The following is a 13,442-nucleotide window of genomic DNA, read 5'->3' as shown; positions in this document are numbered from 1 at the left end:
CTGATGATCATTGCCAGTTCCTGCTCTAAAACAAATTATCCTTCTTCGCTAAACAAAATGAAAAATATGATTATTGTTCTCAATCAAGAGACCTGAAAATACGAGTCTCTGGAGCCTGAATATTTTTCAGCCCCTTTTATTGTGAAATTGTCTTGTTCTAAAGCAATTTGGAGGACAGGTCATTCTACACTCAGGTTTTGTTAATCATATTGTAAAATTTATTATTGAGAAATCTCCCACGGAATTCTATAAGGTAGAGGCAGGAAAAATAATGCCCTCCACGTATTTTGGACTATAATTTTTTAGTTCCATGTTTAGAAACTGCAGAAAAAAACTCTGTTTCTAGTTTGGACATGTTATGTATTTTGCTGTGGTCAACTGATTTGATTGCTTTTGTCTGATAAGCCAGTCTACAATAATAATAAGTACCAAATATTCAAATAAGCTGATGGTATGGGCCTATTTTTTTAATTTTTATTTTTATTCTTGTGGGACTATGAGCACCCATGACACTCATGCAAGTGAGGCCATGAGCCCTTGTGATGCATATCAGCCAGCTACTCAAGTGGCCTGGTTGTGAATATGCTGCAGTCCAGCAGTGGGCCACAGCCCACAGGTCGAAAACCATTGCACTAAGAACCAATAATTATGATAACTTGCAGCGAAATGTTTTTTTTAAAAAAACTTTTTTAAAAAAGATGTACAGAACATAACAGAACACTACATAAAATGAAATGACAAAAGTTCCTCTAAAATAATTGCTTTAGCCTTCAAATACCCTTTAATATTAAAGATGTAAATATTCAAGAGCATCAACCAAAACAGATTAAAAATAAAATGTTGCCTAGTGTAGAGATATTCAATCTATGGAAGAAAAAAATCCCAAAGATTTAATTAGAAATAGGGACAAATCGAGAAATTACATACATCTTTAACGACCTTGTTTGCATTTCTTCAAATCTATTTAAAAGCATGGTTACTAGGCAGTTTTCTATAGAAAATCTATAATGCTACCATAAAGACTGAGAAGTTAGGTGAAATATTGTACTTATTTTGTAATACATCAAAAGAGGTCTGACACTTATTTCAGCTAAAGATAAGTGATCTCATTCCCATTATTTTTCAAATAACTGCTGGACTCATAATTCACCTTTCTTTCTTCATCCTGTTTTTCTTGCATGTTGCTATAAAATTGGTATGTGCTGCAATTATAAAATCTCTCAGATTTCCATTTGTAAAAAACATGATGTTAAGCAGCAGTTAAGCAGCATATTGGTGATCTTAAGGATTTGTCCATCTTCTTTAATTGATGAATGCCCTCTTGTGGGAAAAGAGCTAAAGTACTAGTTTTCCAAGATACAATAATACAGCTGATGCTTTTATTCACTTTACCTTTTCCAAACATCTTTTAAGAGAAACTGGGTATTTAAACAAACATAACGTTTAAGTTTTTTCATATTCCAAATGTTCCTAACATTTTTTCCAGATTATTTTTCTCTTATCCTGTCACTTATTAGCCGAATCTACTGTTTCACAGATATTTCACAGACATTAGGCATAGTCCATAAATATTTAAATGGAATTTTGCTTTAACTAGAAACATACAAAGTGGTTAAAGCAGTACGTTATATTGCAGTATGAAATATTGCAACAATTTTACATAGTCACATGTTTCTGTGTTGTGCAGAAAGGTCTTTCAGAAGATTACTTTTAATTCTTAAACTGTCTCTTTCGCTTGTCAGGAAACATTTGCATCTATCCTGGAGAATTCAGTCATAACATTGTGATTAATCATTTTTGCTGAATAAAGTATAGAAATAATTATCTGCTTGTGTGCTTCTTCATTCTCAACTAGATGCATACTAATGATTTTAGATGTGATAGTGATGATCACACTGATAATTTCTACATTTCTCTCCCTCACTTCCCTTTGTTCACCCTTTAGAAACTAATAGTAAAAGCAATCTTAAGTAAAACCTTCAACAATTAATTCAACAATCCTAAAATCAATAACAAATACAAAATTACAAGAAGTTCTATTTTTAAAAAAATCAATTGAAAGTTACCTTGAAATATACTGGACTAGTCCCAACCTGGGTGAGAATGGACTGATGATAATTATTTATTTCTCAATATTTAATTTTATTTAGTTTAACATTTTATAAATGCTTCAATGTGTAACTGAATTTTACACCACGTTCACTTGCTGGTTCCATGCTGGTGTGATGCTTCTAAAAAGCCCTTACCAACAAGAAGCTATATTTTCACAGATGTTGTTGTTTATCAGATTTATTAAAAGGGGAAACAAAGGCTAATTTAAAGGAATGCTTTTAATTTGACGCCCCATTCATCTTTAAATTTATTCAAATGGGAATTCCTTGATATCTTTGCCTAACTCCTATTGACGCACTGCAGTGGTGGGATTCAAAAGTTTTTACTACCAGTTCTGTGGGTGTGGCTTGGTGGGTGTGGTGTGGTGTGGCTTGGTAGGCATGGCTTGGTGGGCATGGAAGGGGTACTTCCATGTAAAATCTACATTCCCCCACCCACTCCAGGGGGCAAGTTACTGCAAAATCCCATTTCCTCCCCACCTCACTAACCTGCTTTCCAGCTCTGTTCTCCTATGCAGGGCAACAAAAGAAGACCCAGCCAATCAGCTGGGACTCGAGAGGCAGAGAATAGATGGGGCAGGGCCAGTCAGAGGTGATATTTGCCGGTTCTCCGAACTACTCAGAATTTCCACAACCGGTTCTCCAGAACTGATCAGAACCTGCTGAATACCACCTCTGACACAATGAGAAAATGGCACCCCTTTTCCTGATAAAGAAGGAACATGAAAATTTTCTAAAAATGTCATACATTGCAAAGTGTAGTCCTCCTGCCCAAGCTCCAGGAAATCCATTATAATTGGATTTCAAGATTTGGGAAATGTGCCTGATCTAGATGTGGCTGCATTTCACCTAAAAGGTCAAGTTTAAACCAAGAAGGTCATCCTGGATGCAACATTAAATCTGGGTCAATGGGAAGAGGGGAAATGAGACCAGTTGCATCCTTTCCTAAAAAAGAGAAACCTGGCAATGGGAATGCAAGTATAGTAGAACCTCTGGTCACGACCATAATTTGTTCCATAACCTTGGTCGCAACCTGATTTGGTTGTGACCTAAGCCTAAGCAAAATTAATGCAAAATTAATGCAGCGGCCACAAGTTGTTTGGCGCTTACCCAAAAATAGTGCAGAAGCGGAAATCAGCAGTGGCCGTGTTTGATCGCTACCCAAAGATGTGTTTGGGACCAGATTCAAAAAAATTTTGGTCGGAACCCAATTTGGTCCTGGTCAGAAACCTTCATGACCTGAGGTTCTGTACTAATGAATACATGGTTGGATTATTGCAATACCTTTAAAGATTGTTCAGAAACTGTATTATGCCATATACAACAGCAGGGGTGATGAATGATTCAAAAAGATGCCGCTTGACTTCTGGTCAAGTTCCATCTGATGAGCAATTGCCTTCAGGATCCAGTTTAGTCTTCTATAGCTTGGGATGGCTTATTTACAGAATTTATGTCCACATAGACCACACTCTATGGTGTTCAAGAGACTTTTACAGATCCTGTTCGGAATATAGTTTTTTATATGACACCTAGATCATAGAAATGTGATATAAAGAGAAAGATAGAGGAAATAATAGAGAGCGATGGAGAGGGAGCGGGAGAGGAAAAGAGAGGCAGGATAAAACAATTTTCCACTGCAAAGGATATTTGCCCTTCTCTTCTCCTTGTGATAGTTTAGAACAGGGACTTTAAACGTTTCTTTTTTACTCAGTACTTTTAAGAGTTTTAAATAATTTTAAGAGTTCTTTAGCCAGGTGCTAATAATCTTATTTTAGATAAGTATTCGTAAGCCTCCAATATTGGGATAAATATGAGTGGCATATGAATTTTAAAAAACAAATAAATAAATCTACATGCAATATGTGCTAGTCTGACAGGGATTTTCTTCTGTTTATAATCTAGTCCTGCCTAATTTACCATCTACCTCCAAAAATGTAAGGCTATACAGAAAATGTCATAAAAATGCTAAAAAGTTTTGATCTTTTTATTATATCAGTAGAAAGTTTTCCCACAGTGCTTTTTATTAATAGTTCTTTTTTATTATTTTTTCTTTCTTTTATTGAATATTTTATTACCTTAATAATAAAAACATCTTCTTTAAGAATCCAGATCTGGTCAGAAAGTGTCTGCCTGAAAGCCCCAGTATCTGAGTGCAGCAGGATCCTTGTGAGTGGAAGTTGGCTGATACATGGCAAAGCGTTCCTACCAAGGTTGTCACCTGCTGGCCACCCTGGAGTGAGACATTTAGGATCCTGTTCAGCATGGGCAGGCATAAGCAGCCGACCCTCCTCAACCTCTCTCTTCCCAGAGATGTCAGAACTCTTGGCTTTCTCTTTCTCTGAAGTTTTTGATGCCAGCTGCCTTCAGCAAATGCTCCTGAAGCAGCCCAGGAAGCACTTCAACCAGCTTTTGAATATTCCTCAAACCTTCCAATCCAGAAGCTTTCTCCCTCCACCTTCCCACCACCACCACCCCAAAAAAAATCCAGGTCAAAACGTTTCCAGGCTGAATGGCTTCAGTAAACTTTTTCTGCTGTTCAATGCATGATATTGTAGAATCAGAAGGTACAGAATCAACTACAACAATGAAGGGATAGCAATTCTTCCATGAAATACGCTTGGTGTTTGGTTATGCTGAGTAATAAGACAGGAGCATGGGAAGATATTTGGATACCTGGAAGTGTAGCCTGCTTTAAACCCCAAAAAAGATTATTCAGTATGGAAAATACGAATAACAGCAAAATCTGGGCTAATCCAATAAAATTGTAGATGATTTAGGACAGACATAAGGAAATACTTTTTCCTTACAGTGCTTATTGGAAATGTGCAGAATAAGCTTTAAGAGGAGATTAAACAAATTGATAGAGATACAGTAAAGCTATTAATGACTAGTAGACATGATTGCAGTATATACTACTTCCAGGGTAGGTACAGTATGCCTCTGAAGATCAATCTTTCAGAAACACACATGGAGAGATTTTTGATCTTATGCCCTGCTTTTAGCCTTTGTATCTTGCTGTTTATCATGGTGTTTCTGCATGCTCTTATATTTTTACATTCATATAAACCTACAATACAGGTGTTCCTCTTATAATTCAGTTGAAGATGTTTTTTTCAAAGGCTTCAAAGGGGCCAACTGGCAAACATACGTTGTTGCCTAAATTCAAGGCAGACTTGAATTTAGTGACTTGACATTCATAATTTTTTACAGTGAATCATTATTTACCAAGCTGAAGCACAGTGGTCTGTTTCTTCTGACTACACTGCCCTTTGAGCAAGAATATATTTATTACAAAACTAGGACAGATTGTTTTTCTCTGTTTAGTCCTTCAAACTGTTGAGAACATTGGTAGTAGTTTACAAAATGTATATATTCTAAGCAGCTGGTCAAGACTATCAGTAAACCAGTCTCAAAATTCGTATTACTAGTTTTGTGTTTTGGAGAGCAATAAATGACATCAGTGCCTGCAGCTAGCCAATAATTAAAAATCACATGACACATCTGGTGATATCATAATACAAACCTTGCTCTTATATCAGGGGTGTCAAACTCACTTTCTCACAGCATCACATCTCACTACTTTTTTCCCCTTCACTAAACCGGGTATGGGCATGGCTAGCATGGGATGCATCTGGGCTGCGGGTCGCGAGTTTGACAGCCCCGCCTTACATGTATCTGATGCAACTAATGAAGTTGTAGGATTTGTGTTGTGATGTCATAATGCACATTTTATTATTTGTCCCAATTCCCCTTACATAGACACTAATTATTATTTATTATATCCAAACCAGCATTGATGTGTGCAAGTAAGTCAAAATAGAAAAGAGCAGACATCTTAATAAGAGCATTCAAGAGAAGAACAAGAAAGGGAACTCTAAACAGATGCTCTGTGTTTGCTCTTCAAATTCATGATTGGCCACAGTACTAATGATCTGGCATGGCCTACAGCTGGAATATTATGTGCAATTTATGCAAAGTCTTCCCTGAATTCTTGGCAATATTGTGCAGACCATTTACTTTCTGCTTCATTACATGCTGGCTGGGAACTCTGAGTATTATCAAATAACATATCTGGAGGCACTAGGATGGGTAAAAATGGACTGGTGGCGGGCAGCTCTAAAATCAGAGGTCATGCAATTTAGCATTTATTTCCCTTTATGCTATTTTTAAGACCATCCCCATTATTCATTTTTAGCACAACTCTGACTTTTAAAAACTCTTTGACTGTAACACAAAATATTTAACTCCCATTCTATCCAAAAAAAAAATTTAAAAAGTGCATATAACTATGTTGTTCAAATATAGCAAGATACAATAAACAATTGAAAAAAAGACTAGACATGGTACACATTAAGTCAACAACTTTTATTTGTCAGACAAACCTCCAATTACTCTGTGTTTACCTCTAGGTATGACACACTTCCATGAAATTAACCGTGTACAAAGCAAAAGCATGCTTTATTCTCCATGCACTTGGAGTGAGTTTTTGAAATCCTTGTCTTGGTTTTTCCCAATGCTGACAATTGGTAGAACAAGACTGGATTATTTTCTTTACTAACATCCCAGTGACTGTTCTTAGCTTCTTTAAACAGATGCTTGAATCGATGGGAAGCTTCTTTTTGAAGCTGGCCAATCACCAGCTAAAGTAACTGGTTTTTCTGTGGAAATACAAAGTCTACTCACCATCATTTTTCAGCAAAAGTAATCCAGGGTTGGAAGATATTATTGGAAGGAAGTTATTCCTGCTCAAAGAATGGTGCTATTTTCTTTGTGTTCCAGCCAAGATTACTACTGAATTTAGTGTTTGGAGAAACATGAATACAAAAAGTTGTTTGAAAAATAACTCAAAAATAAATCAAATTGACTTGTTTCTTGGGATGTCATGCCATCAACCATTTGATCTATATTGTCATTATAATTTCCTTTTACCAAAAGTAGATTTATTCAACAAAACTTGTATAGTATCTCCATATTGTTTTGCACAATTTTAAGAAAATGATAGGTCTATAAGATGGTTAAAGGAATATGACTCTTCAGAGCCATTTTATTTTATTGTTTAATTCATTGGACTTAGAGACTGCTCCAAAGGTGAGCAACTCTGGTGTGCATAAATTGAGCTAAAACCAAATAAAAAATACTAGCAAAGCACGTCAGCATTGAATACAACAATACATACAATGGTAGGAACATCAATCACCAAACCCTCCATTATCAGAGGAAACTGTATTACAGCATCCCAGTCCTCAAGGCTGCTGTAATAATCAAGTTCTAATGGTCTTATTGCTATAAAGTCAGATGTTTTGTGCCATTCAAGCTTTTCACCTTCTAAGAATAAGCTGCATTAGTAGCTATTTTCCATTTTGATGTAATAAAGTATGCTCAAATAAATACATTATTTCAAAGCTGTCACCAAGGAATAATTTTTTGACGGAGGCATTCATCTTCATTTTCAGCATGGAAACATGAGTATCTGGCATGAGTACATGGTCTGATACCAAATAAAGTGTCAGATTGGATTGCTGCCTTGCCCTTATCTTCAGAGAGCAAAATGTGTTAGATTGGTACAGCCAAACACCTAGTCCTACTTCAGAGGTGGTATTCAGCCAGTTCTGACATGTTCTGGAGAACTAGTAGTGGAAATTTTGAGTAGTCTGGAGAACCGGCAAATACCATCTCTGGTTGGCCCCGCCCCCATCTATTTGATCAGAGTCCCAGATGATTGGAGTCCCAGATGATTGGCTGTGTCTTCTTTTGTTGCCCTGCACAGGAGAATGGAGCTGGAAAGCAGATTAGTGGCAGGGGGAGGGAATGGGGATTTTATAGTATCCTTCTCCTGCAGTGGGGTGGAAATGGGGTTTTTATAGTATCCTTCCCCTGCCACGCCTACCAAGCCACACCCACCAAGCCATGCCATGTTATGCCCATCAAGCCACATCCACAGAACCAGTAGTAAAAAAAATTGAATACCACCACTGTCCTATTTGTGGGAAATCACCTGAAGGCTCAGTAAACGTTTGCTTGGAAACAATTTGGAAAAGCTGCCAAATGATTATCTACATCACAATTTCCAAATGGAAAAAAGTCATTATGCTGAAAGGCATTAATTTGCACAGGTAATTAAAGTATGATCCAATCCATGATTATGCTCTTATTGATTCAGTGTACAAATAAACTGTGCTCAATAGATGCCTACATTAAAATTCTAGCCAAGTTGTCTGGGTTTTACTTTGATAATAAACAAAGGTGTGAGAAATAAACTTGAGAGCAAAACATTGTAATCCTAAAAAGCAGTATAAAACCTTGACTAAGGGAAAAACAAATTTTGTTCATCCAGAAATTACATTACTTTGCTAAATTAATACAATCTGATCAACAGAGTTATTTCATAACTAGGGGTCCTCACTGAAATAATTAGGGAATTGACAGTATTTTTAATCCGAAGCTTATTCTAAATGAAATTCTGTGATTGACCACTTGGTGGCATAACAGATCTCTTTTTGATTATAGCAAAAAACATTATGATTTAGTCTGTGAGGCTCAAATAATTGAGACTGGTGTACACAGTGTGGATTGTCCAGCAGGTGTCTCTTCCTAACTTTATAATAATGATTAAAAAGCCTGTTTCACTCTGTAGGAATCCTTTTCAAGATCTTCCTGGGGAAGAATTGCACTGACGTGCAATGATTAACAAAAATTCAATCCAGCTGACTCATCCTTCCACAATAAATCTGTCAACTGGATTTGAGGTCCAGATGCATGCAACATGGGGCAGTACAGCAGAATTTAACTGTGTTGTTTTATTGCTTACTTAAAAAAAATATGTTATCCAACTAATTCTGACAGTTTTTGCATCTGACATTTTTGAATCTGATTAAATTAAATTGTAGGTAAATTTAAATTAAATATAGATATTGGATGGGGTGAGGAAAGGATGTGTAAAGTTCTGCTTTCTTCATCTTCCACTAGAGCCAGAGACCTTTATTGGATTTTAAAAAGCTTACTTGGTGATTGCTCAATATAATACGCCTGTCTTCCCTTAGAGATTTCTTAAAGATCATAATTTAGGCAATTTTGGAAGTAGCTAAATTTACTGTGGGTGGTTAGGCATTAAAATATTTTATGTTATTGATAAAATAACTTTTCAGATTCTTAGATTTAAGCAACTATTTTCAAAATTGGAAAATGTAAGATGTGTGGACTTCAATTCTCAGAGTTTCCCAGCTAGCTTGAAGTCCTCACATTTTAAAGCTGCCAGGTCTGAAAAACATTGGTTTAAATGAATGCTTTTTGCCATGAGCTTTAATATAAAGTACCTACATCATGTGTAACAGCAGGTGAAGAGATACAGGATCATTAGGGCAAAGTCCTTTTTCAGGACCAAAGAACAAGCAAGAAGCCAAAGACAATCTAGGAGGCAAGGACTGAACAGTAAGTCACTGAGTAAACAGCAAATCAGAATTAAACAAAGCCAGCAGGATTTGATGTTACAAAAGTACATTTAGGAAGGCTACAGGTAGAATGAAAAAACATTCAAACATTCAACATTCAAAGCATGATGCACTTCTCTTCCTAAAATGTACTACATACTGTATAATATAAAAAAACTATTATGTCTGGATCCATCTCCTTTCTTTGTATTCCAGACACACATACATGGGTGTGTGAGTCTGGGATGGAGGATTTCCTTTTACCATGTTGGCAGAACTAAGAAAAAGGATTAATATTCCCTTTCACATGATTCAGATTGGATTTTTAAGCACTAGCACGATACTTTAAAAAGTAGAATATAGCATGATATAGCTTTTACATACTGTTTCATTTATGGCCTTAAGTTGCTTAACAGAGTTTAAAGTGCAATAGAAAGACAACTCATACTTCTTCCCGCTTAGAGGAGTCTAATAAGCTATCTCAATTGGTATGCCATTCCAAGGTTTAAATATATAACAATTTCCATTTTAACTTTTAGTTTGCTATATTAAGCAATCAATCCCAGACGCAGATATTCCCATTGTAATGCTTTATAGAATCGTCTGTTTTGACAGAAATGAGATACAAAGGGATTGTGGTGCGGTCACAAAAACGGCCCTTCTATGCATTTAGATCCAGTACAGCTACCAGATCTGAAATGCAAAAATCCAGAGAGCTATTAGATTCTAGAAAAAAAGATGCACAAAACTAACTCTTTGCTGGCTTGTAGAAATCAGCTCAAATCTGCTAACTCCTAAGCTCTCAGAGCCAATGCAGTTTGAAACATTAAAAAAAGGAAAAAGAAACTGAGCACCTGAAAAATGAAATACTATCAGTCCCAATGTTCTTCCCCATTGACCATGCTGGCTGACCTGGTGGGAACTATATTTCAGGACATATGGAGCTCTCTCATTTCGCCATCCCTATAAACCAGGGTGTCAAACTCAAGGCTCGGAGGCTGGATCCAGTCTGTGGAATGCTTAGATCTGGCCTGTGGGGCCACTCTGGAAACATTGAAGGACTGGCCTGCGGTGCCTCTGCCAGTGAAAATGGAGCTCGAGAGCCCCACATGGCCCTCCCGAGCTCCGTTTTCACCGGCAGAGGGTTGCAAGAGGGTGTCACAGCCGAAAACGGAGCTTGGGACACAAGTGACATTGAGCTGGCCACACCCACCCTGGCCCCCCAAGGTTAAACACAACCCTGATGCAGCCCTCAATGAAATAGAGTTTGACACCCCTGCTATAAACCATAGACTGAGACATTGGATGTATCAAAAACTAACAATCTGAAACATACCTCCAGATTAGCCACGAAGAAAGAAAGGTTGAGAGAAAGAAAGGTTACAAGGAAAAAGATTTGGTATAGGCATCAGTTTCTATACTCAAATAATATCAAAAAAATCTTTGGTGAGATCTTAAACATGCAAGGAAACCTAAACATATTTTTTGAGCTAGAAGAGGAAGAGCGGGGGCAGGGGAGGATCCGAAGATAATAATGAGTCTTAGCTACAGTAGCTATTGGAAGCTAGTTGTTATTTCTACAAAGAGGATGTTAGAAAGTACAGACTGAAATGATATCCAAACTTTTGCATCTGCCACATTCACTGTTTTCTTAATTGATTCTGTAAACAGGTGCACATAAACAATTCTCAAATTTTCAGGAAAATATAATATTTAAGCATGCATAGGTGCAGAGGTGATATTCAACTAGTTCTGACAGGTTAGCAGAAAATTTGAATAGTTCAGAGAACCGGTAAATACCATCTCTGGTTGGCCCTGCCCCCATCTATTCTCTGCCTCCCAAGTCCCAGCTGATCGGAATCCTAGCTGATCAGCTGGATCTTCTTTTGTTGCCCTGCACAGGAGAACGGAGCTGGAACGCAGGTTAGTGGGGTGGGGAGGGAATGGGGATTTTATAGTATCCTTCCCCTGTCATGCCCACCAAGCCATGCCACACCCACCAAGCCACGCCCACAGAACCGGTAGTAAAAAAAAAATTGAATACCACCACTACATAGGTGGTGTCAGCTGTAACTCATGATGCTTTTCAATTTCTAGCCTAGCTACAGTCCAGATATTCCATTGATCTGCTTTGATTTTTCACATGGGAGGGAGGGAAGGAAAATGCCCATAAAAAACTTAGGGAATTTGTTCTGAAGTCAACATTTCAGCAATGGGGAATATTTTGTCTTAATTATCATCAACATCTAATTTCACCCTGAAGTACAAAGGATGTGACAAGTTCATAATAATAAACAAACCTTGAGAATAAGGACTCTAAATTTAGCCTCACAGACTAAATCAAACCTAGCCCAGTTTCATAGTGTTGCAATCAACGGTGTTCTCAAGAAGTTTTTGACTGTGGACTATGGGCTTTCCTCCTTTAAATGACAATGTGGATTACTTCACTTACTTCAGAATATATTCAGTCAGAAGATAGTCCTTTTCTGCTGATGGGATCCTAGCATTAAAGTCTTATAGCGAGCTATAATTTGGAATGACTGCATGTAAACATTTTAAAATGTTACCTCATTGCTGATCAGCAACCAAATGCCTGGTAAATACTCCAGTTTAACCAGTGAACTAAAATGTCCAGAAATACTTCAAAAATGGAATTACTAGTGTTTGTTGCATTTAAAAAAAACCACGAAGTCTGTTCCTTGACATATAAAGGTGAGGAAATTCTCTCACCAAAGCTCTTATTACTTCCAGTTTCCACATTAATTGTATGTAAATATTGGCTCTATAGTGAAATAATTTTTCAGAGGTTGTACTGCTTAAGTGTTTTTTTGAGTTTCACAATTTAGATCGCTAATATTTTAAAACATTATGTACTTTCTTCTATTTTTTTCTTCCAGTCTATTGTATTTGATTTCTCTTTGTAATTCCTATTAGTACTTATTCCAATCTCTTTAAAAGTACATCCCGCGGATTTTAATTATACTCCCATTTAAATTTATGTAGGATTATATTTCAATAAAATCAAACCTATGATGACATCATCACAGGTATCTATGCTTCCATGCAAAAGCAGGTTCAATAAAGTTCTATCAACATTGTGCGACTAACTTTAAGTTTGATTTCCATTTTTAATTATTGAATTTATGTCTTGCACTTTTGTTTATCAAACACTGAGAGGTTTATTGATATTAAAAACATATTTTTAAACAAATGTAATAAAAATAATGCAATTAAAATCAAAATCAAAAATTAAATCCAGAATTTAAAAGGAATATTTTTAAGGAAGCCTTTGGGAAGGGATGGATTTTTGCCTGTTTCCTGAAGTATTGGTAGAATACGCTTCCCTGGGTTTAGCCTGGGTGCTATTCAAAAGAATCTTTCTCCGACATATGAGCAATGTGACCAACTTCTGAAAAACCTTTGATCTTAGGAATCAAGCACGTTCCTTTCATAGAAGGAAAGGTGAAAGAAGGAGAGTCAAACCCTGACAAAGCGCGGCTTCTAAATGGAGGTTATTGAATATGTAACTCAGTGCTTAGCATTATGAAAGAAATATACTAAAAATGAAAAGGAGGAATAATTTGGAATCCTATTCATCCATACACCAATAAAAACAATAGATCTTGCCTTCTTATACATATTTTTTATTTCACTACTTAATATGTATTTAAATAATTTGAATTGAACCGAGTCCAGATTGTAATTATATACACAGCTGATTAGTCTCTTTAAATTCAATAAATGTCACTTCTGAATTGTCACACAAGGTTGTATAATTTGTGATTTTTTTTATCAGAATCTTAATTTCCTCCCCAAATATAAGCATAGTAGATTATTAAAATGAAATTAATAATGTTGTATCACTAGAAAAGAGAAATATCCCCCTTGCATACTTATTTTTATA

The sequence above is a fragment of the Pseudonaja textilis genome, chromosome 3 (genome assembly GCF_049901715.1).
Source record: "Pseudonaja textilis isolate UNSWEBS1 chromosome 3, rPseTex1.2, whole genome shotgun sequence".
In the NCBI taxonomy this organism is placed as follows: Eukaryota; Metazoa; Chordata; class Lepidosauria; order Squamata; family Elapidae; genus Pseudonaja; species Pseudonaja textilis.
Note: the sequence above shows the minus strand (reverse complement) of the source record.